The following is a 24,924-nucleotide window of genomic DNA, read 5'->3' on the forward strand; positions in this document are numbered from 1 at the left end:
TAGCTTTGAAATATTGTCAGAAACTGAAGTGCTAAGGAATGGAAGCAGAACACTGGCAGGGAGTGCTGCAGGATGGGCCCCTCTGATTGGAGGGAAAATTTGTCTCAGGAGAAGTTGATTGCTCAGAATGAACTTGACCAGGGTGACATGAGTTTCCTAAAGTGTGTGGGAGTGGAGCCTTTTGGACCTTCATTTACTGATGGGGTATGGAGAAACAGCTGGAAAAAAAAACTGCTAATGATTACAATTTGTAATGTTGAAAGTATAAACCTAGGAAAATTAGAAATGGTAAAAAATGAAATGGAACACATAAAGATCAAAATCCTAGACATTAGTGAGCTGAAATGGGTGAGTATTGACCATTTTGCATACGAAAGATCTTATGGTATAAGTGATGTTGGGTGAGTGGGCCCAGGGAGATGGAGCCCCAGAAGGAAAGAGCAATGGACTGATGGATTTTATCAGGGACTGCTCGCTATTTAAAAGAGGTATACTCATCTTTTGGGCCAGGACAGCAGTTAGGTATGGAACTATTAGCATGGGCTCTTTCTTTCTTTCTTTCTTTTCTTTCTTTTTTGGTGTCTATCTATAAAGGATAAACAATCCCAAGGAAACAGCAATGGAACTGAAAGCTGGGGGTGGTGGGGTGTGGGGGAGGGATGGGAGAGGAGAAGGGGAGGGGAGGGGAGCAGTAAGTCAATAAGGACAGGGACAGGGAAATAGCAAGGGATCTAAAAGTGATGGCGAGGAATGGGTAACTTTCCTGGTCGTGTTTGATACATTCAATTGAAATGTATCTGAAAGGAATTACTGCGGTAAATGATGGATAAATATAATAGTGGAGCAGGGGAAAGAAAAAATAAATAGAGGAAAGAACAAGAAAGTAAAAATTATATATAAATAGGTATAAATATTGACATGTATATATGTAAATATATAAAGATAGGTGTATTTGTCTACAACAAGGAAGCAGATGGACTTTGGGCCTCTACTTTAATCTTACCTCAGTACAAGAATGGCTTTTTCTAATAATGTGATGATGCGTGATGCTCACCTTCCCAACACAATTGCTGAAGACAAAATGTGTGCATAAGCAACTGTGGTGAAGAAAGCTGATGCTGCCTGCCTAGTAAAAGATATTGTGTCTGGAGTCTTAAAGGTTTGAAATTAAACAAGTGGCCACGTAGCAGGGAAACAACAAAGTCCATTTGGAAGAAGTACACCAGCCTGTGTCATCATAAGGTGTCCATGGGGATAGGCATCAGAAATCCAAATACAAGCAACCAAATTGAAGTGAAGGAGCACAGACAAAGTGGAGACCCAAATCCCACCTGCAAGATAATTGGACAGTCCCTCATGGAAGGGATGATATACCCAGGGTTCAATAAAGCACTGATGAAACACATAGACAACCTCTAGTTCTTTACTATTTCCTCCCCCTATTATTATGGTTTTAGTTTTACCTCATTAGACCTATATATGTTCAGGTATAAAATTAAGATTGCTCAATACATGAAATCCAAGATAGATAAACCCTTCACGGATTGTAACAGGAGTAATGATTCCCTGAGGGTGCAGAAAGAGAGGGTGGGGTGGGGGACGTGACAACAAAGAGGACTCTATAACTCCACTGGAGGGGAAAGAATAATAGAGTGGCAGATGAACGCCTGCGTTGGATGGTGTAGGAACAGATACATTGGGGGGCAGGGGGAGATGACAATAATAATCATATTTAATACAATAAGGGTTCCTGGGGGTAGGGTGGGAGAGTGGTACAAGTGTGTCTAGAGGGGAGCTGATATCAAAGAGTGCAAGAAGAAAGAAAATGATGGTGGCAACAATTGCACAATCATGTTTGATCTAATTGAACTATGGATTGTTACAATATCTGTAAGAGCTCCGAATAAAATGGGGAAACTCATATGATTTATAATGCTGGAATGACAAACATCAAGAGGAAGTCGTCACATTCATTTTCAAAAAGGACATTGCATGATGAAGTACAATGCTATCTGTGACAGGATTATATCTATCAGCCTTCTAAGAAATCCAATCAAGATAACTGTCTTTCAAATTTTGCATCAACCACAAAAGCTAGTGATGGAGAAACTGAAGAATTATACCAATGACTTTAGTTGGAAATTGATCAAACATGCCATCAAGTTGCATTGATAATGATTGGCAATTGGAATGCAAAAGTTGGAAACAAATAGAAGGAACAGTAGTTGGAAAATGTGGTCTTTATGACAGCAACGAAACAAGATCACATGATAGAATTTTGAAAAACCAAAGACTTTTTCATAACAAATACCTTTTTTTCAGCAGTACACAGACTTAGTAACAACAACTAAAACCAGGCCATGGGCTCACTACAGACCAGCAGTTCTCAACCTGTGGGTCATGAGCCCTTTAGAGGTCGAATGACCCTTTCGCAGGGTCGCCTGATTCACAACAGTAGCAAAATGACAGTTATGAAGTAGCGATGAAAATCATTGTATGGTTGGGGGGTCAGCACCCCATGAGGAGCTGTGTGAAAGGGTCACGGCGTTAGCAAGGTGGAGACCCCTGCTGTAGACCATAAGTTACTCTCCAGTCAGACTGAAAAAAAGGAAAACAAGTCCACAAGAGCCAAAATAGGACCTTGAGTCTATCCCACCTGAACTTAGAGACCATTTTAGGAGCAGATTTAATACACTGAAAGCTAATGACAGAAAACTCGATAAGCTATGGGTGCACATCAAGGCCATCATTCGCGAAGAAAGAAAAAAGGTCAGTAACAAAGACAGGAAAGAAAGCTTAAAGTGAATGTCAGAAGAGACTCTGGAACTTGGTCTTAGTCATGGAATAGCTACAGCAAATGGAAGAAATGAATAGGAAAGCTGAAGAGAAAATTTCTAAGGGCAGCTCAAGAAGACAAAGTTAAGTATTATAATGAAGTGTTTCTAGCCCTAGAATTAGAACACCGAAAGGAAAGAACACACTCACATCTATGAAACTAAAAGAACTCAAGAAAGAAAAAAAAAGCCATGCCTCACATTTCAACAGTGAAAGATTGTATGCACAAAATGTGTGATGATGCAGAAAGCATCAAGAGAAGATGGAAAGAAGACATAGAGTCACTGTACCCAAAATAACTAGTCGACAATCCACCATTTCATATGAGCAAGAAGCAAAGGTGGTGAAGGAGAATAGTCAAGCGGCGCCAAAGGCGTTACCCATAAACAAGAGTCCAGGAATTGATGGAATGCCAATTGAAATGTTTCAATAAGCTGATGAAGCCCTGGAAGTATTCACTCATTTATGCCAAGAAATTTGGAAGACAGCTCCTTGCCCAACTGACAGGAAGAGATCCATATTGTGCCCATTCCAGAGAAAGGCAACTCAACAGAATGCTCAAACCATAGAACAACATCACTGATCTCACACATAAGTAAAATTTTGCATAAGATCATTAATTTTTTATTGCAGCAGTACATTGAACTGTCAGAAGTTCAGACTAAATTCAGTAGATGATATGGAACAAGGGATATCATCGCTGATGGATCTTGGGTCAAAGCAGAGAATACCAGAAAGATGCTTACTAAGTTGTATTGACTCTCCAAGTATACTCAACTGTGTGTACCGTAGTAAACTATGGATAACTTTGAGAAGAACGGGAATTTCAAAGCACTCCGTTGTGCTTATAAGGAACATGTGCATGGATCAAGATGTAGTTGAGTAAACAGAACAAGGGAATACTGCATGGCTAAAAATCAGGAAAGGTCTATCCTTTCACATACTTGTTCAATCTGTATGCTGAGCAAATCATCAGAGACCCTAGATTACATGAAGAAGAATGTTGCGTCTGAATTGGAGAAAGGCTTATTGACAACCTGTGATATACAGATGATACAACTTTGCTTGGTGAAAGTGAGGATTTTTGCTGATAAGATCATGGATTGTAGCTTTCAGTAAGGACTACAATTCAAGGCAATGAAGGCCAAAATCCTCACAACTGGACCAATAGGTAACATCATGATAAATGAAGACGTTAACATTGCCAAGGACTTTTCTGGCTTGAACGCACAACCAATGCTCATGGAAGCAACCAAGAGATCAAACACAGTTGCATTGTGTAGATCTGCATAAGACCCTTTTAGAGTATTGAAAAGCAAGACTGTCACTCTGAGGACTAAAGTGTGCCTGACCCAAGCCATAGTTCCCTTATATGCATGTGAGAGTTGGACATTGAATAAGGAAGACTGAAGAAGAACTGATGCATTTGAACTGTGGTGCTGGAGAAGAATACTGAAGTACTATGGACCTCCAGAAGAACAAACCAATCTCTCCAGGTCCTAGACTCTAGGAAGAAGTAAGGCAGAGTGTTTCTAGAGGGTAGGGTGGCAAGACTTTGTCTTACATACTTTGTACAAATTTTCAGGAGAGACCAGTCCCTGGATATGCCCATCATGCTTGGTAAAGTGGAGGGGTAGCAGAAACAGGAGGGCCCTCAACTAGCTCGATCCACACAGTGGCTGCAATAATGGGACAGCATAGGAACAATTGTGAGGATGGTGCAGGACTGGGTATTGTTTTGTTCTATTCTCTATGTGTCTGAACTGATGTGATGGCATTTAACAACAATAACAACCATTCAAACAACTTTTCAAGACCACTTAAATGGAGTCAATGTATGTAGTGATGATTCATGAACACTCAATTGTGCCCTTCCAGAATATCAGGGTTTTTGGAGGGAGTAAAACACTAAGTCAGTCATAATTTGCAAGGTTTTCCTGGAAAGATTGAGTAAAAAGTACAAAAACTATTGCAAAAGTAAGTACAAATTCATTTTAAGTAGGAGGATAAGCAAATTTGGATCGTTTCATTGGCGCTCTGAAGGAAGGGTAGGCACTATGTATGTCGACAGGTGCCTAGGTCTCAAGGCAACAGATGCATTGAGGAGTTCAGCTCCCGTCCTTTCAAAGGAGGTGTGTTGGAGACAAAGATCAGCACAAGGTGGACAGAGCCTTGGAGGTAGTGCAGCTGCCAATTGCTCTTCTAGTTTCAATGCCTGGCTTGCCTGTTGTTTTAAGTGAATAGACTTCCAAAGGCCTATGGTGTTCAGAAAAGTCCTCATCCGTGCTTGAATTTGACTTGAGTATTAATTGCTCGGTCATCCAGGTTTGTATAGTCTAGTCTCACTTGTATCCATTTCACCAGATACTATCATTAATATCATAAAATTGTATGTCCACCTGGAGATATTAATAAAGGCCCGTACTGTCATTCTTTTATATTGTAACTATCACTGGTTTGTATAGTTTTCTCTTTATGTGAGCTGTCTTTTTTTGTTTTTTAATGACAAAAGTCTTTCTCTTTACACGATTGCCTCTTGGTCTATTTGTAGGTTCCACATAAGCATAAATGAATCTTCTGGAATTCACAGTCTTTACAATTATCCTTGATTTGCTATGCTATGAATAGTCGAATGTCTTTGCATATTTAATAAAACACTGGTAAATGCTGTTCTTCCATTTTGTACAACCAACAATATGGCTTGAAGGTTTGGAAGTTCCCCAATGATATATTGCTACAAATATTTTGATTTCTCTTTAAGAAAAGTTTACTTTTGTAATTCCATTGTTATATAATTTCTGCATTCTGTTGGATTGCTTTTCTTTGGAATGAACACAAATATGGACTCGTTCATTAAGCTGGCCAGGTAGCTGTCCTTTTTTTAAAAAAAAAAACATAGATAAGGGCCTGCTTTCAGAATGATGTCCATTTGTTGAAAGATTTTTACTAGTAGTCTGTTAATTCCTGGAGACTGGCTTTTCTACAAGCCTTAGTGCACTTTAAACTCCTATTTCCATTTTGAGCATATGCTATGTCTTCAAATGATTGAACTAATTATTTTTTGCTATCGTGACTTTTAGTATACCTTCAATATTTTGATGCTTATAGCTCAGCATCAATATTTTGCACATAAATCTTCTAATATTGCAACTTGAGGCTTGAATTTTGGTTTCAGTTCAGCTTGAGAAATTTTATGTAATGTAGAACAAAGAAAGACTCTAGGTGATACAGTAGTTAGCAAGTTGTTCTCTTAACCACAAGATCAGCGATTCAAAGCCACCAGGTGCTCCTTGAAAGGAAGATAAGGATTTCTACTCCAATACAGAGTTACGGTCTCAAAAACCCACAGGAACAGTATAGGGGAGATAGAAGTATGTTTGTATGTCTGCTTGTTTTAATTTAAGAACAACAAGTAAAACATGAAGAATGGATCTAGTGCATAGGCCCTAGATTGATATAATATCTATATTTTAAAGTAAAATTGTCAAGACTTGTTAATTAGTGTAATGTGGATCATGAACAGGGAGGAAATGTCAAGAATGATTTCTAGATTTCTGGACTACTGGATATACCACCTTGCTTATACCCTTGCCCTCCTATAGTTTATTGTTCATTAAAATGGTGCACAAATCATTCCCATGGGGCATATGGTAATTCAATTAATAGTATTAATTTCACCAATAGTATCATATTCAAAATACTATTATCCTTGATTTACAAATTTGATTTACAAATGCTGGTGGCATCTCTCACTGAAAAATTGAATCACTTATCAAGGACGCATAATAAATAAAATGCTATCTTACCTGAGCTGTGAAGGGAGGCAAAAATAGGTTATTGGAAGTATAAAACATATTCTTATTAAGATTTTAGATTTCTTATTAACATTTATAAGATAAAACTCTGATTTTCCGTTTCCTCTTTATTTTATATGATTAACATAATTCAGAGCTTGTAGAATTTTAATGCAAATAAATAGATTGTTCACCTCAGCCACAGAACAATCTTTTACAAATACATGGAGCACTGACAAGGGCCTTATTTATGCACTCTTAAGAATAATACCAAGATGAACCTTTGACCCAGTTTCTAGTCAATTCTTGGTGACCTAGACCTATAGCTGCATGATAAAGACAACCTGAACTTTCAACTTTGTCCTTTCAAGGTGCACAATGTCCTTCATCAGCCATATCAGAAGTGTCCAATTTTAGAAACTCACTACGTGAATTGGGTTTACCTAAAACACAGCTATAGCAGATTAAAGGAACTGAAATATCTCCCTTGGATTTAAGGCTAAAATGTCCTAGGGAGAGAAGAACCATGACTACTACCCCAGGGTTATTGATTTGGATGTCACTGTACTTTGGTTCAAATCTCTTGCTTTGAGAATAGCCGATAAGTGGCAACTCCAGACTACCGCATATGTGCTATTTTCATACTCTGTCTGCTTTGTAATGCTACATCTTACTCCAGCAGACAGAGTTCTGCCTTGGTGAATGAGCATTAAGTTTTATCCCATTCCCAACCCTCATATTTTATATTAATAGTGTCCAGTCACTTAAATTTTTAAGTCAGCAATTCATGTATTTTAGTCTAAAAATTTTCCTATACATGTATAACTTCCTTTTCTCAACAGTATTTTAAATATAAAACCATTGGTGAAATTAATACTATTAATTGAATTACCATATGCCCCATGGGGATGATTTATTGTGTTCCTAATTAAAAGGATAGTGATGTATTTAAAGTGGACCAAAGACATAAACCACAGATAAACGAATGGATTCTGAGTTTGAACTTAATCATAGTCCTAACATAAGAACAATTAGTTCTTAGAATGCTGCCCTTCCAGATATTTGCCTTCATGAAGAGATCACTGCAGATGTGGGTGCTGTAGCAAAGTATGATCCCTGAGTATCAAAAAAATACTGGATGGAGCCTTAAAGACTTGTCTAAAAATAAGTGAATTGTCAGCTAGGTACACATAGAAGAAGCACACCAGCCTGTGTGATCTGAGGAGTGTAAATAATAAAATCCAAGACCAGAGGAGGGAACAGTATTGGAACTTAAATTCTAAGCACCTAGTTTGCAGAAGGCTATGGGTGACAGAAAAATCCCAAAATCAATTTGCATGGTCCCCATGTGGATTAGGCTAGTGGAGAATCCCCTCTGTCCCCAGAGATGTCAATAAGCTTGCTATCAGGTAAGAGTAAATTGAAAAGTGAACCAGAGCAGAGATAGAAAGGTGAAGGCAGTTGGCTTCAAAGATCTACAGCCGTAAAAACAATTCTATTCTGTCTGGTAGGGTTGCAATGCACTAGAATCAACTCAACAACAAGTTTTTTGTTTGTTTGTTTTTGGTTCGTAGGCAAGGTGCTTTCTTCTAGGCATACATTTACCATGTTCTTTTATTATATTTTAAATGCTTAAAGTTGGCTATAATTTTTTGGAGGTGGGGGCTACAATTTTTAAAGCTCAGATTGAACCCTTTAGGAATTTTTTAATCAACATTTTATTTGCTCATGACTTCTTTTCTACTTTTGGAGGGAATACAGATTGTGCCACTTTTAAGATTTCAATTTGATATTTCCTATCTAGCACATCTGGAGCTGGTGGCATAATGGTTACGCTTTGGGCTGCGATCCTCAAGGTGGGCAGTTTGAAATCATCAGCTGCTCTGTGGGAGAAAGTCAGTGCTTTCTGTTCCCATAACAGTTACATTCTCAGAAACCCAGAAACCGTTCTGCCCTGCCCCACAGGGTCGTGATGCATCAGTACTGGTTCGATGATAACGACTTATCCAGGACATCAATTTTACCTGCCAAATGTATCTCAAATTTTCCTTCAGAAAATTGTCCGTTTTCTTCAGGGTATTTCCTGATCTTTGGTCCTTTTAATAAAGTTTTTAAAATTCAAAAAAAGAAAGAAAGAGAAGTTAAACTTTAACACCTTATTTTTTTCCCTTCCTGTTGACTCATTTAAAGTTGGTTAGAACTTTTTATTATATTCTGCTTTCCTTTTAATTGAAGTTTTTCTTTTATTTTGTTATTGTTGGGGGTCCTTTTGTGGGGAGGGTTCTTGATTTTTGCTTTTAGATGTTTTTCTTGATATGAAGTCTAGGATAGGTAAATCTACTGAGAAAGAAACTAGATTAATAGCTCCTTTAATTAGTTTCTTAGGAGTAAGGCAGGGGAGGATGGGGGGCACAGGTGAGCTAATAATGAGTACAAGAAAGAAGAAAATGTCTAAAATGCATGGTGGTGATGATTGCTCAAATCTCTTTAAAAATTTTAAACTATTAAATTGTATGATATATGAATATGTTAATAAAACTGATAAAGCTTTTGTAAAATGAACCCATCTCCTAACATTATAAATATTTTTCCTAAAAACAGCAAAGTCTACATAATCTATGCTTTCTTTGGAGATTCATTTCTCGGCCCATATCTCCATCACTGTATCTTTTTAGTACTTCAGACTCATCATATGCTTTCAGGAGCCATCATGATGTGTAACTTTATAGGCTCTCCCAGTGGTAAAGGGTTAGCAGTAGAAGGTATTAAAAAATAAAAATAAATACCTTTCGGCAATCGGGTCAATTCTGACTCACAGTGACCTGATAGAGAGAATGGAGCTTCCTGTCTGGGTTTCTGGGACTGCAAATTTTTATGGAATCCAAAAGCCTTCTCTCCCTACCATGGCGAGCTCAAACAGTTGACTTTGTGGATGGCAGCTCACTTCCATCACCCCGCCATGCCACCAGAGGTCCTAGTTAAGAGATAAGACAATACTAATGTCACCTTTTGCCTATAATTGAGGCCAGGTGCTGCAGTCAATTACAAATTGGGCTGCCAGGTATGAGATTAGCCACGCAGCTCCACCAGGCGCTCCACGGGAGAACATGTTTGCAGGCCCAAAGACCCAGTCGGGCATGTCTGTCTGTCTGAAGGGCCAGAGTCAACTTGAGGGCAGTGAGTTGGCCTTTTTCGTTTTTGCTCCAGATGGGGACTTTGCAACATGTTCCTGTAAAGGATCATTCATATAGTGGATATCTAATTTAGGCTTTGCCGGTCAAATGGTTTGTGTCAGTCACTCTTCATCTCAGTTGTAGTGACATGAAAACAGTTAATAGATAAAAGACCGAGTGTGGCTGTGTTTCAAGAAAGCATTATTTATAAAAGACAAAAATGACACAACAAAAACTATAGCAAGCTAAATAAATGAAGTAGTTCATTGAATGGGATGGAAAATTATATATCAGTTAGGCATTAAAGGTATGTACTTTAGGTGAGATTTTAGATAACCTTTCATTTTTATAGCTATGAGATAGGAAAGTAATTTTAATAAAGATAACTCATGGATTGATAATAAATTCATGGCCTTCATCTATAATTTTATAAGTTTGTATAAATAAGTTCATGACACCAAGTTGTAATTTATTCTTCTGAAGAAAAAAGGGAGCGAATACTCACTTCATAAGATAGTTATTAGGGTTAAAAAGAATTTTTGTTAAAACCTCTAAGCCAGTGTTTAGAATGTGATCTTAATTAGCATAGATTCTTTTCTTCCTAAAGAATGTCAGGGTCAGCCCAGAAACATGGACTGAAATTAGATTGATACTTTTGACAATAAATTGACTCTTTGACACATTTATACGATTATGAGATTTATACTAACATTTTAAAATAAGAAAGACATTTCAAAATCTAGTACTTACAGAAATAACCATGTACCAACACATCCACAAAATTTATGAATAATGATTGATAGTTGTTTCTACAAAACAAGGAGCTAGAACCCTTATGTACTGTAGACACATAGAGGATGAGGGAAGGGAGTGTCTTAAGAGTGGGTAGTGTTTAGGAACAAGAAGAAAGTTGCACTTTTCATCGTTGCTGCATTGCACCTTGACTAACTCATCGATGTGAGTGATGCACTGAATTTTATGATATGGGAATTATATGCCAATAAAACTGCTGGAGGAAAACAAAAGAGTGGGAAGGGTTTTAGTTGCTTCTAACTCATAGCAACACTGGGTTCAACAGGAAAAAAAACACAACTTTGTCCTGAGCCATCCTCACAACCAACAACCATTCCTGTTTGAGCCAATTTTTACAGCCACTTTATCAATTCTTCCTGTTCAGGACATTCCCCTTTTTCACCGAACCTCTGCTTTTCCAGAAATTGCTTCCTCCTGGTAACACGTCCAAACTACAAGAGACCAAGTCTTACCATCCTTACTTATAAGCATCTGCCTACACGTTGTCCAGCATGGATTTGTTTATCCTGTGATAGTTAAGGTGCTGCATCAAGTTAGCTGGGCTAGAATTTGCAGTTGCTTGACCGTTTACACCTAGTAATCCCCTATGATTCAATTTAGCACTGTGTAATCACAGCTAATCTGCTGCAAGCCTCCATAATGGGATAAGATCAGGGTAGAATACACTTTGCTTACTCAGGTCACTATCGTGACGTAATTAATTGCCTCTGGTGTGTGTGTGTGTGTGTGTGTTTCCTGATGTAATTAATTGCCTCTGGGGTATGTGTGTGGATATGTGTGTGTTTCCCGATTACAATATAAGTGGATCCTGTGAAAAGCTTGCTTTTATTTTTGTTTATATTTTTCTTCTGGGTCTGGACCTATAGCTTGCTGATTAGCCACTAGTTCCACGGGCTTGAGGGAATGGCCTGCAGTGCTGCCTTCCGATCTAGGGAGTGGTCCGCAGCTTGCCATCTCAGCTTGGATCCCTTAGCTTCCGTATCAGCACCTCAACCTTGGACTCATTAGCCTCTAAAACCACTAGCCCAACTGCTGACCTTGGCTTTATCCTAGACCATTCTGTTTTCGTGAATTCCCAGCAGTTTTGGCAATGGCATCCATGGATTGTTATGAGTCACCCAGTTGAGTGTCTTCACAGGGTCGATAAACATCAGCAAACATCTTTCTGATGGTGTTTGCTTTTAGTCAAGATGCAGATGACATCAGTGACATCCTTATTTCTGCATCTCCTCTGAATCCCACTTGAATTTCTAAAAGTTCCCTATCAATATACTACTGCGACAGTTTTTTAAAATGTTACTGTCATGTTATATGAATGATGTTGTTCAGTAGTTTCCACATTCTGTTTGGTTCTTCTTCTTTGGAGTGGGTACAAATGTGGGACTTTTCCAGCCCACTGGCCAGGTAGCTGTCTCTCACGCTCCTGGACAGAGATGAGTGAGCATCTGCACATGGCAGCATTTGTTGAAACAGTTTAATTGCTGTTTTGTCCATGTCTGAACCTTGTTTTTCACCAATGCCTTCAATACAGCCTGGGCTTCTTCCTTTAATGGCATCGGTTCTTGATCAGATGCTGATGAAATGGTTGAACACGGACCAGTCTTTTTTTTTTTTTTGGTGCAGTGGCTAATTATGACTTCCATTGTTTTATGCTTCCTGAATAATTCAATATTTGCCCATAGCATCCTTCGGTATTTCAACTTGAGGCTTGATTTTTTTTTTCTCTTCTTCTTTCCTATATACATATTAGTATCTATGAATTTGTTTCTCTTGTTGACCCTGAGTTGCCATAAACATTTCCAAAACATTTTTTTCCACTTGAACCCTTGGTATCAGCTCTTCTTTTTATCTCCTCCCTCCCCCACCTTTCCACCTTGTGAATCCTTGATCAACTCTATATTTTTGTTGTTATTTCATGTCTTATACGATCTATTGTCTCCCTTCACCCACATTTTTTTTTATTCTTCCCTCGGGGGGGGGGGCTAAATATCCAACTTTGTGATGGTTTCCCCCTTCCCTCACCTTCCCCCACCCCCACGATCCCCCTACCCTCAAGATATTGCTATTCCCACTACTGTTCCTGAGAGTTTTATTTGTCATGAATTCCATGTGTCAAGAACTCTCATCTGTACCCATATGTGTACTCCAATCTAGTCAGATTTGTATGATAGAGCTGGGTCATGGTAGAGGGGGTGAGAGAGCATTCAGGAACTAGAGGAATAATGTGTACTTCATCGGTGCTATACTGCACGCTGGTTGAATCATCCCTTTCTTGCGACCCTTCTGTGGGGGGACATCCAAGTGTATGCAGATGGGCTTTGGGTCTCCACTCCAACCCCCTCTTTCATAGCTATATAAAACACCATATTTGCCCCCCCCTTTCATAGCAACACAATACCATATTTCCCTTCCTCCTTCATATTGATATAACACCACCATATTTTTCAACTACTGATCCTTCCACTTTTTTCCTAATTGCATTCACCAATAATTATCAATGGATCTTGATCACATCCTGGATCACTTCTAATCTACAGATGTAGAAAAATTCTTTATTTTCTTCATCATCAGTTTTACTGATTGGTGCATAAATTTGAATAATAGTCATATAAATTAGTCTTCCTTATAGGGCACTCCATATTGACCTTTCACAGACAACACCATACAAGGTGGGTCTTGAAATGTTCTTTTTGACTATAAATATGGCATTGTTCTTCTTGAATGTTTCATTTCCAGCATAATAAGCCACGGATGTGATCCACCTTGTTCCTAATTTGTCTTAGTCTGAAACCTCTGCTGAACCCTCTCCACCATGGGTGGCCCTGGCTGACTTGGAAATATTGATGAAAAATCTTCCAGCATTGGTAACACAGAAGTCACCACAGTACAACAGACAAACAAGCGATGTAGGGTGGACTCACTCATATTCACTGCCCCTGAGTCCAGACGGGCTCATGGTTACCTTGTAAGGCAGAGTCCAAGACCCACTTGGATTTCTGAGGCTGCAAATCTTTATGGGAGCAGAAAGCCTCCTCTTTCTCCTTTGGAGCAGCTGGTGGATTTAAACTACTGACCTTGCAGTTATCAACCCAACCCCATGTCACGAAGACTACTTGAAGTGTGGGATCAAACTTCATTGCTCTCAAGTTGATTCTGATTCATAATGTCCCTGTCAGACACAGTAGACCTGCTTCTGGGGATTTCCAAGACTGTAGCTGTTTACATGAGTAGTGTGCTTCATCTTTCTCCCGTGGAGCACCTGGCGGGGCTCAAACTGCTGACCTCTGCTTAGCAGCCCAACGTCTAACCCACTATGCCATCAGAGTTCCTTGAAGAGTGGGATAGTGGGCATCTCTTGTTTCACATGCCTCAATACACACACTTCTGCTGGGAAATGATTCCTAAATGCTGACTTCAGGTTTAAATTGAAACTCTGGAGTTAAAATGTTCTGGAGCAGTGGAGGGTATGCACTCAAGGTGGAGCAATATTCAGAGCAACCTCCAGTCCTTCGTTACAACTGATCAGCAGGGTTTTAAATAAACAGGGAGCCCTGTTCAAAATTATGCCAATTAATTCTTTTGTTGGGATTTTAAAATTTGGAGCCAAGAGAAATAAAGCACATGTTGGCTCTCTCTGGTGGTGAATTTGTGATATTTAAATCAATAGGCAGGTTTCTTGACATTTGACAGTAAGACACAGGGAGCAGAGGTGTGTGTGTGTGTGTGTGTGTGTGTGTGTTTATGTCACTGTGTGTCTATATGTGTGTTACACTGTGGGACAGAAATCGTAAAAGAACTACTTTGGCCCAGCTGTACAGCTAGTGGCTGCTAGATCCCCTGTGGCCCTCAGTGTATTCTATGTGACTCAAGCAATTCATCCTCGAGCCCACTCGAGTTGTTTGGATTTCTGTGCCTGAGGCCATAAAAGGCTTGACTAATTCAAGTGGGTTGTAATAAGCTAGGAAAAACAATAACAACAACAAAAGCAATACTTAGACTCTGCAGGTGTCTAGCTAGAGGCGATCCTGGTGAGAACTCAAAGAGTAAAGAATTTAAGCAAACACACTGGCCAGATCTATTCTGTCACAATTACAAGTTAGTTATGAGGTTTTCAACAAAATAATTAATTTCAGGTGTCAATTCTTCACATGTGATCCAGTCAAGGGTTAGTCAAAAGATAGAAACTATACCACTCATTAGAACAGAGATCCCTGTTTGTAGATGATTGTTCATTTTGTTTGTAAGAACTGAAGCGTAACAGGGAAATTACAAGGTATCATGGAAATAGTAACTTCACAAAGAGTTCCCACCAGTAGGGCTGGGGAAACTAAGTTGAGAGGTTGGGATAATTGACACTAAAAGCTTGGAGGAAACACCTTATGGGACAGGAGCCCAGGTATGTGAGAAGGCAGTGCTGATGGCTCTCAGAACACTGCAGGGGACTGACGGGCTCTTTCAGGGTTTGTGGGTGTTGCCAAAAGTTAGTGTCCTCAGCTGCTACCCTAACATTCAGAACTTTGAGTCTACCCAGACACACCTTGGAGGAAAGTTCTATTCATCTTCCTTCCAGAAACAGACACAGTCATTGAAACCCTATGATTTTCTTATACATGAGGATGCACTAAGTCAGTTGACTTAGTGGCAACAGATGTTTTTCTGGTGTGGTGGCCTGAAAAATTTCAAAGGAGATTTAGCTGCTGCTACAAGAAGGTCCTGCCCTTGCTGGAGCAAAGAACACTGCTGGGTGACACTTCAAGGAAAGCAATAGGGAAAAGCAAACCACAACCCCCTTCTTATACCTTCTCTTGACAGTGCCTGATACGGAGTCCCCTTCCAAAGCAGAACTGTGCTTCGCAGAGTCCCGACTTCAGCACAACAAATGTCATCATGGAAGAGTAAGGGACAACAGCATAACAGTCAGATCACCTATAAAGACAATGTTCCTTAAGATCCATTGACAGGGAGCTGCTAGAAGTTCATGCTGGATTCAGAAGAGGATGTGGAATAAGGGATATCATTGCTGATGTCAGATGGATCTTGATTCAAAACAGAGAATGCCAGAAAAATATTTGTGTTTCATGCTAGATTCAGAAGAGGATGTGGAATAAGGAATATCACTGCTGATGTCAGATGGATCTTGACTCAAAACGGAATACCAGAAAGATCTTTGCATTGACTATGCAAAGGTGTCTGGCGGTGTGGATCCTAACAACAAACAAGGATGACCTTGAGAAGAATGGAGATTCCAGAACTTCATTGTGCTCATTTGGAACTTGTACATGGATCAAGAGGCACTTCTGTGAATTGAACAAGGAAAAACTGCATGCTTTAAAGTCAGGAGTGTTGTGTGACAGGATTGTATGCTCTCACCACACTTGGTCCATGCTGAGAAAATCATCAGAGAAACTGAATTATATGAAGAACGTGGCATTGGGCTTGGAGGAAGGTTTATCAACAACCTGTGATATGCAGATGATACAACCTTGCTATCTGAAAGTGAGGAGGACTTGAAGCACTTGTTGACGAAGATCCAGGATTTCAGCCTTCAGTATAGATTACGACTCAATGTAAGGAAAACCAAAATCCTCATAATTAGATCAATCGGTAACATCATGATAAGAGGTTGTATTTATCAAGGATTTTGTCTTGCTTGGATCCACAATCAGTGCTCATGGAAGCAGCTGTCAAGGGATCAAAAGATGCATTGCATTAAGTAAATCTGTTATGCATAACCTCTTTAGAGTACTGAGGAGCAAGGATGTTACTTTGAGGAGTAAGGTTCACCTGATCCAAACCAAGGTATTCCCCATTGTATCATATGTATGTGCACGTTGGACATTGACTAAGGAAGACTGAGAAGAATGGATGCATTTGAACGGTGGTGCTGGAGAAGAACATGGAAAGTGCCAGGACAGCTCAAATGGAAAACTTGTCTGTCTTAGAAGTCAAAGCTGGGATGTTCCTTGGAGGCAAGGATGGCAAGACTTTGTCTTATAGACTTTGGACATATTGTCCGGAGAAACCAGTTCCTGGAGAAGACATGTTTTGTAAAGTGAAAGGGTGGCCAAAAAAGAGGAAGGCTTTCAAGGCGATGGATTGACACAGTGGCTGCAGCAAGGGACTTAGGCATAGAAACCATTGTAAGGCAAGCAGAGGACTGTGCAGGGTTTCGTTCTGTTGTGCACAGGGTCTCAATGGGTTGGAGCCAACTCGATGACATCTAACAACAACAACAATAATAATAACAATAAAGATAAGTTTCACTAGGATTGGGGTGAGAGGGTAAAAAGTATGTTTATGTTAAAAAAAAAAACATTATTTCCCCTCTTCTAGAGAAAAGCCCGCCACATGAGGTTGCTTGGAAAGCTCGTTGAAGGCCCAAGGTTGTGCCCTTCTACGAGAAAGGACTAATCATAAGTACTCTGCTGGTTTCTAGGGAATGCTCCATAACCACTGCTCCTGCTGAGACACCTTCAACTCCTGGGGGCACCACGAGGGTCAGGAGGGAACTGCACTCAGCAGGATTTCAATGACTGAGTTTTTTTGCAAGTCGATTGCCACAGCTATCTTCTGAGATGCCTCTGGGTAGATTCAAGCCACCAACACTCTGGTTAGAAGTCGAGCATGGCTACTATGCAATATAAAGAGATGAGTATCATCTTAGATAATACATAAACAAGTTCCTAAGTTGTATATAAAATTAATTGTAGGCTACTCTTAATAATTATTACTTTCCCTCACTGACCCATAGCCCTACAGGAGACAATACTGGAGACACAGTGTGGGAATTGTGCCTGATCTGATCCCAACACACCAAGGCAAAACACTAAGGGGGTGGATCAGAACAGCAAGGGGAACAGAGCAACGAAGTACCCAGGGAATACCAAAAATAGACGTTGGGGCTAGAGCTTGATGCCTCATCAGACTCCACCGGAAAACACTCCAAAAGACCAACAAACAGTCCTTGAACTAACTACAAGCTTTTCTTTCTTGTTTGTGTTTTGTTCTGTGTTTTGTCATTGGCTTGTTGGTATTGCTGTTGTTTTGTTTTATTTTGTTGCTTGGTTTTGCTCTGTCTTGTTTTTATGCATGTCATTATGTCTGCAGGTCTGTCTAAATAAGATAGACTGGAGGAACAATCTGGAGGAGAAAACCACCGGGACTAACAGTTCCGCGGGGACATAGGAGAGAGGGAGGTGGGGGGAAGGGAAGTGGTGTTAACAAACCCCGGGACAAGGGAATAACATGTGATCCAAACTGGTGGTAAGGGGAGTGTAGGAGGCCTGGTAGGGCATGGACAAGGATAATGTAACTGAGAGGAATTACTGAAACCTAAATGAAAGCTGAACATGATAGTGGGACAAGAGGAAAGTAAACGGAAATAGAGAAAAGAGGTAAGAGGCAAAGGGCATTTATAGAGGTCTAAATAAAGGCATGTACATATTTAAATATATTTATATATGAGGATATGGAAATAGATCTATGTGCATATATGTATAGGTTTAATATTAAGATAGCAGAAGGACATTGGGCCTCCACTCAAATACTTCCTCAATGTAAGAATACTTTGTTCTATTAAACTTACATTTCATGATGCTCACCTTCCCAACGTAATTACTGAAGACAAAGCAGATGCATAAGCAAATATTGTGAAGAAAGTTGATGGTGCCCAGCTATCAAAAGATATAGTGGCTGGGTTCTTAAAGGCTTGAAGGTAAACAAGCAGCCATCTAGCTGAGAAGCAACAAAGCCCACATGGAAAAAGCACACAAGTCTGCGTGATTACAAGGTGCCAAAGGGATCAGTTATCAGACATCAAAAAATCATGTCATTGTGTGCTCACCTCCACTATATGATTGCTGAAGACAAATGGGTGCATAAGCAAATGTGGTGAAGAAAGCTGATGGTGCCTGGCTATCAAAAGATATAGCATCTGGGGTCTTAAAGGCTTGAAGGTAAATAAGTGGCCATCTAGTTCAGAAGCAACAAAGCCCACCTAGAAGAAGCACACCAGCCTGTGTAATCATAAGATGTTGAAGGGATCAGGTATCACGCATCATCAGAACAAAAATCATATCATAGTAAATGGGAAGGGGGTATGGAATGGAGACCCAAAGCCCATCTGTAGGCAATTGGACATCCCCTTACAGAAGAGTCATGGGGAGTAGACAAGCCAGTCAGGGTACAGTGTAGCAAAGATGAATCATACAACTTTCCTCTAGTTCCTAAATGCTTCTCCCCACTACTCCCACTCTTATGGTCCCAATTCTACCTTACAAATCTGGCTAGATCAGAGGATGAATCATATATATATATATATATATATATATATATATATATATATATATATATATATATATATATATATACTTCTGTATTCTTTGGGCCAAGATCTTTGCATCTATGCTCACTAGAGACATAGACAAGTATTTCTCTACTTGTGGGAACCTTACCCAGCTAGTGTTATCCTAACTTCATTGAATGGGTTTGGCAGTTTACCATCTTTTTCTATGTTCTGAAAGAGCTTGTGTAGGATTGGTGTCAGCTCTTCTCAGAAGGCTTGGTAGAAATCTCCTGTGAAGCCATCTGGGCTGGGCTTTTTTTAGTTGGGAGTCTCTTGTTCACTTTATCTATTTCTTCTTTTGCTATGGGTCTGATCAAATTCTTGACATCCATATAAGATAATTTGGGGAGAGTCTGTTTTTCCAGGTATCTACCCATGTCCTCCAACCTGTTGAATTCATTGGAGCAGCGTCCTCCATAGTACTGTGAAATTAATTTTTTTATTTCTTTTTATTTATGTATTTATTTTAATCATTTTATTAGGGGCTCATACAACTCTTATCACAATCCACACGTACATCAATTGTGTAAAGCAGCTTTGTACATTCATTGCCCTCATCATGCTCAAAACATTTTCTCTTCACTTAAGACCCTGGCATCAGGTCCTCATTTTTCCCCCTCTCTCCCCACCCCCCCATAAATCCTTGATAATTTAGAAATTATTATTTTATCATATCTTGCCCTGTCCGACCTCTCCCTTCACCCCCTTTTCTGTTGTCCATTCCCCAGGGAGGAGGTCACATGTAGATCTTTGTAATCGGTTCCCCCTTTAAAACCTGCCCTCCCTCTACCCTCCCAGTATCACCACTCACACCACTGGTCCTGAAGGGATCATCCACCCTAGATTCCCTGTGTTTCCAGTTCCTATCTGTTCCAGTGCACAGATAATTTTTAAAATTTCATTGGGGTCATTGTAAATTCCTGTTTCATCCCTCATTCTTCCTATATTTTGTTAGGTTTGTTAGCAGTTTGTCAATTCTGTTCATCCTTTCAAGGAGCCAGCCTTTTACTGAGTTGATTTTTCCCAATGTTTTTTGGGGTTTTTTGTCGTTGTTTGTTTGTTGTTTTCCCACTGATTTATCTCCATCCTGGTTTCTATAATTTCTTTTCTTTTGCTATTATTAGCGTTACTCTGTTGACTCTCTTCCAGCTGCTGTAGGTTTTGTGATAACAAGTCTTTCCTCCTTTATATATACATTTATCACTACCAAACACTATCTGATAAATGTCTTATCTGTAGCCCATAGGTTTAGGTATATTGTATTTTCATTCTAATTTGTTTCTAGAAACTTCCTAATTTCATCTCTAATTTGGGCCAATATCCACTCCTTGCTAAGCAGCAACCTATTTTGCTTCCATGTATTTTCCCTTGTTAATTGTTCTTTCTTTTGTTACTTCGTGCTTTATGGCACAGTGGTCAAAGAAGGAAGCCTGTGTGACTTCTACATGGTTGGATTTACTTAAGTTTGACTTGTGTCCCAGCATGTTAGACCATGATTTATATCCTCTGGATCTTTACCCTAGATCTTTATCAGAACAATGGCATATTGAATAATATATTCATTTTTCTCTATGAAAATGTGCAGTCTTTAAGAAATGAGGAGACTTTTTCCAGTATTTTATGAGCCCAGTCTAAATATAGAACCTAAAGTTTGTCTTGGGTAAAAAAAAAATCTGAGATATTATCTCATTGTATAGTTGTATAGTTAATTTCTACAATTAATAATGGGGAGCCATTAGTAAAAGATGTTGTATTCAGGTAGAATGACCAAATCCTAACTACCCTAGACCTTAAAATGATAAGCAAGAGTTTCTCAAAATGAACACTGCTTTCTTCCTTGACTAAACTTCTCCTAGGAAAACAATTCTTGTGGCTGGGGTGGCAATCTTCACCAATTACTCATCAATGTAGGCTGATGGTTATAAGAAACTATCCACTTGGCCCTGCGATCAAAAGAACTTGATGGTGTCCAGCTACCATTACTATATACTTTGTGTAAAGATTCTATAGAGGAATTCTAGCTAAAAGGGAGTAAAAGCACCATCACATCTCAAATTCTCATGAATCTAGACTTTCAAGAGCCATGGAAGGCGGATGAATCCCTTCAACCATTTCCTGGAGATAACCAAAAATAACCACAAATATCCCCCGATTATCTTAAAACTGAGCGATAGTTTAGCTTAATTTGTATGCCGTGAGCATCACGCTCCCTTTAGCACTATCTCTGTGTGATAAAATTGGCAGCAGAAGCTGAAAGGATTGGACAGAAACCGTAGGGGGCAGTGAGTATATATTAACTGTGCAGGAACAACTCGGAAAAGCAGGGTGAGAGTGGCTGCCCAACGCAAAGACGGTAAAATAAATGTGGCCAAATGTTACTTGCTAGATTGCTACATATGCTGCTGTGTGTATATCATCCACACCAACGCATAAGCAAACTCGGGGGGGGGGGGGTGAAAAAAGTGGATAAAGCTATACTGAAGTTGTCAAGGATTTCATCTTGCTTGGATCCACATCAAGGTTTACAGAAGCAGCAGTCAGGAGAGCAAACAACACATTGTATTGGGCAAACCTGTTCCGCAAGACTTCTCAAGAGTGTTGTAAAGCAGACATCACTGTGAGGACCAAGGCGTGCCTCGCCCTAGCCATGGGATTCCCATAGCCTCGTATGTGTGTGGAAGTTGGAAATTGAACAAGGAAGACTGGAGAAAAATCAGTGCATTGAAATGATGATGTTGGCAAAGAATATTCAAAGTGCCATGTACTTTCAAAAGGACAAGCAGAGCTGTCCGGAAGAAATACAGGCAGAATGTTCCTTGCAGGAAAGGATGGCAAGACTTCTTCTGAAGGACTTTGGACACAGTACCAGGAGCCACCAGTCCCTGGAGAAGGACATCATGCGTGGTAAGATGGAGGAGCAGCAAGGAAGAGGAAGACCCTCGATGAGCTGGATTACATGGTGGCTGTAGCAATGGGTTCAAACATAACACTTGTGAAAGTGGCACAGGCCTGGGCAGTGTTTCGTCTGTGGTACATAGGGTCGCTATGAGTTGCATAGAAGGGATGACCCCTAACAATATAAACAATAAGTGTGGGGGAAGTAATTTGCGAGGGCTATTTCTTTTGAAAGTCCTTTCCCAAGCACTGGGTTATGTATTGGAATGTTAACTGCAAGGTCAGCAGTTCAAAACAACCAGAAACTCTGAGGGAGAAAAATGAGGCTTTCTGCTGCCACAAAAGAACTACCGTTTCGCTCCTCTTGCGCTTTCATGTTAATGGCGGGCGGTGGCGGCCTCTGAGGGGACACAAAAAACCATTGCCCACACGGGGAGGATTTTTCCCCGCCTCCATCGCCGCTACCCTCTAGGACTCGAGCTCGCCAGCATGTCTGTGGTGCCGCCCAATCGACCAGTTCGGCAACAAGTACATCCAGCAGACCAAATCCCTCACGCTGGAGCGCACCATCAACCTGTATCCGCTTACCAATTACACTTTTGGTACAAAGGAGCCCCTCTATGAGAAGGACAGCTCTGTGGCTGCCCGATTTCAACGCATGAGGGAGGAGTGCGATAAAATTGGAATGAGAAGAACTGCGGAAGGAGTTCTGATTGTGCACGAACACCGGCTACCCCATGTGCTATTGCTGCAGCTCGGAACAACTTTCTTCAAATTACCTGGTGGTGAATTTAATCCAGGAGAAGATGAAGTTGAAGGACTAAAATGCTTAATAACAGAGATCCTAGGTCGTCAAGACGGGGTCCTGCAAGACTGGGTCACTGATGACTGCATTGGAAACTGGTGGAGCCCGAATTTTGAGCCTCCTCAGTATCCATATATTCCTGCACATATCACAAAGTCCAAGGAACACAAGAAGTTATTTCTGGTTCAACTTCAAGAGAAAGCCTTGTTTGCAGCCCCCCCAAAATTACAGGCTGGTAGCTGCACCACTGTTTGAGTTGTATGACAACGCACCGGGGTACGGACCCATCATTTCTAGTCTCCCTCCGCTCTTGAGCAGGTTCAATTTTATATACAACTGATTTCCTGCGCAGTGGAGAAGTCAAAGAAGCCGTCTCTGTGAGCACAGCGATCCACAATGTAGAAAAATAAACATGGTAGACCAGCTTTTGGTTTTCTCCCTTCCCCAGTCCCTCAATTGCTCCCTGTTTTCTATTGTTCGGGTAGTAAGGTTACTATGAATAACTAGATAGTGGTGTCAACACGTGATAATGCTTCATTTACTTTGAGTTCTACTTAAACATTTTGGACAATATTAAACAAGTGGACTTTCAAAAAAAAAAAAAAAGAACTACAGTTTCAGAAGCCCATGGTGGGCTCTTCTCCCCTGTTCTACATGACCCTGATGAGTTGAAATTGACCGATGGTACTAGGTGAACTACTAAAGACAACTCAAGGTTTACTGATATGCCAAGGATTCACCGTAGGAAGCCATGATTTATAAGGAAGGCATTTACTGTCTAAATCTAGTAATATTACCAGATAGACAACTTAGGTCAGCAAAAAGAATATTTGATAACATTCACACACCAAAACCAGAGAAATATTTTATATCCCACACAGATAATCTTAATGAAAATATAGCTACAATTTGTTATACCATTTACAAAGGGCCATGGTAGCTGATTTATGAATGAATTTGACACTGATATCAAATGCATAGGTTGTAAATTTAGGTCCCTTAAAAATGTATTCCAAAAAAAAATGTATTCCAATTACCTTCATTGCATATTGGATTTTCTAGAAATGCTTATTGGCTGCAGTGATTTTCTCTTGGTTTCTTGGTTTCTCCTTTCCAGGCTAGCAGTCAGTAGTGAAATGAGGAAAGATGATTTCAAAACATACAAAACCTGTTCCTTGTGTAGATACAGCTTAAAGAATATAAACAGATGGGTTTCTCCCACAAGGACAGGTCATCACACAATCGGGGGAAAATGAGTTGGCTGCTGCTGAGTTAAGAAGCAATGAAGTCATTGCTATGCACATAATTAAAATGTGATATTTCAAGAGGAGTGAATCCAAGGAGGAGAAAAGAAAAATTACAGATAATACATACTGCGGTTGTGGTTTTGCATTAATATGTGCCTGGGTGCAGAAGAGGCAATGCAAACAAATGTCAGGCATCAAAAAATAGGTAAAAAGGCAATCCTTTCAACTCAAACTTTTCTCCCCCGCCACCTACTCCCCCACCCCCGGACACACACTTAAGGATAGTATTTATTTTTTGCTAAACTCATTTGAACTGTGTCAGTGTTGTTAGCTGAGTGGATTAAAGATATATAGAATAAAGGGATGCATACCATTTTGATGGTTAAGAGAAGCCCTGGTCAGCATGTAATGAGGCAACATGGGCCGAGGCCATGTGCTGTCCAACTTCACCGCGTGTCCTTTTGACATACTCTGAAGAGAGACCAGATCTTACAGATCTTACAGATCTTACATCTCAATCTGAATGCCTAAGTAGACCAATTCAGGAGAAAAACTTCCCAGGTCACAGTAGTTAATCCGCTTATCAAGATCTTCTTTCTAAGCAGCCATTGGTGTGAAGAACTGCTGTTGGGTCTGTTCCCAGTTCACGGCAACCCAGTGCACAACAGAATGAAAGGCTGTCTGGGCCTGTGCCGGTACATGATTTGTTGCACATTAAGCTTCAGTTATGCAGACTGGATTTTTATTGGCTGACTTTCAGAAGTAGTTCACCAAACATTTCTTCCTAGTCTGTCCTAGTCTGGAAGGTCTCCTAAAACCTGGTCAGCAAGTAGATGCAAGCCTCTCCTGACAGATAGTGGTGGTTGCTAAGAATCGGTGTGTTGGTGTATTGGCCAAGAATGGAAACTCTCTCCTGTGTGAGAAGTGAGACTTCTACCCCTGAGTCACCATGCCCCTTAGGCCAGGGCGGAGATACAGTCTAGGGTTTTGAACAATGAACCCTGCCTTCTTTCTGTCC

General features: G+C 40.1%; 1 pseudogene; it reads left to right on the forward strand.

Moving 5' to 3' along the window:
* The first annotated feature begins 72 nt into the window (after positions 1-72).
* LOC142455998 (cleavage and polyadenylation specificity factor subunit 5 pseudogene) lies at positions 73-23,063 on the forward strand (annotated as a pseudogene).
* Positions 23,064-24,924: the final 1,861 nt, after the last annotated feature.

This window comes from Tenrec ecaudatus, chromosome 9 (genome assembly GCF_050624435.1).
Source record: "Tenrec ecaudatus isolate mTenEca1 chromosome 9, mTenEca1.hap1, whole genome shotgun sequence".
Classification (NCBI taxonomy): Eukaryota; Metazoa; Chordata; class Mammalia; order Afrosoricida; family Tenrecidae; genus Tenrec; species Tenrec ecaudatus.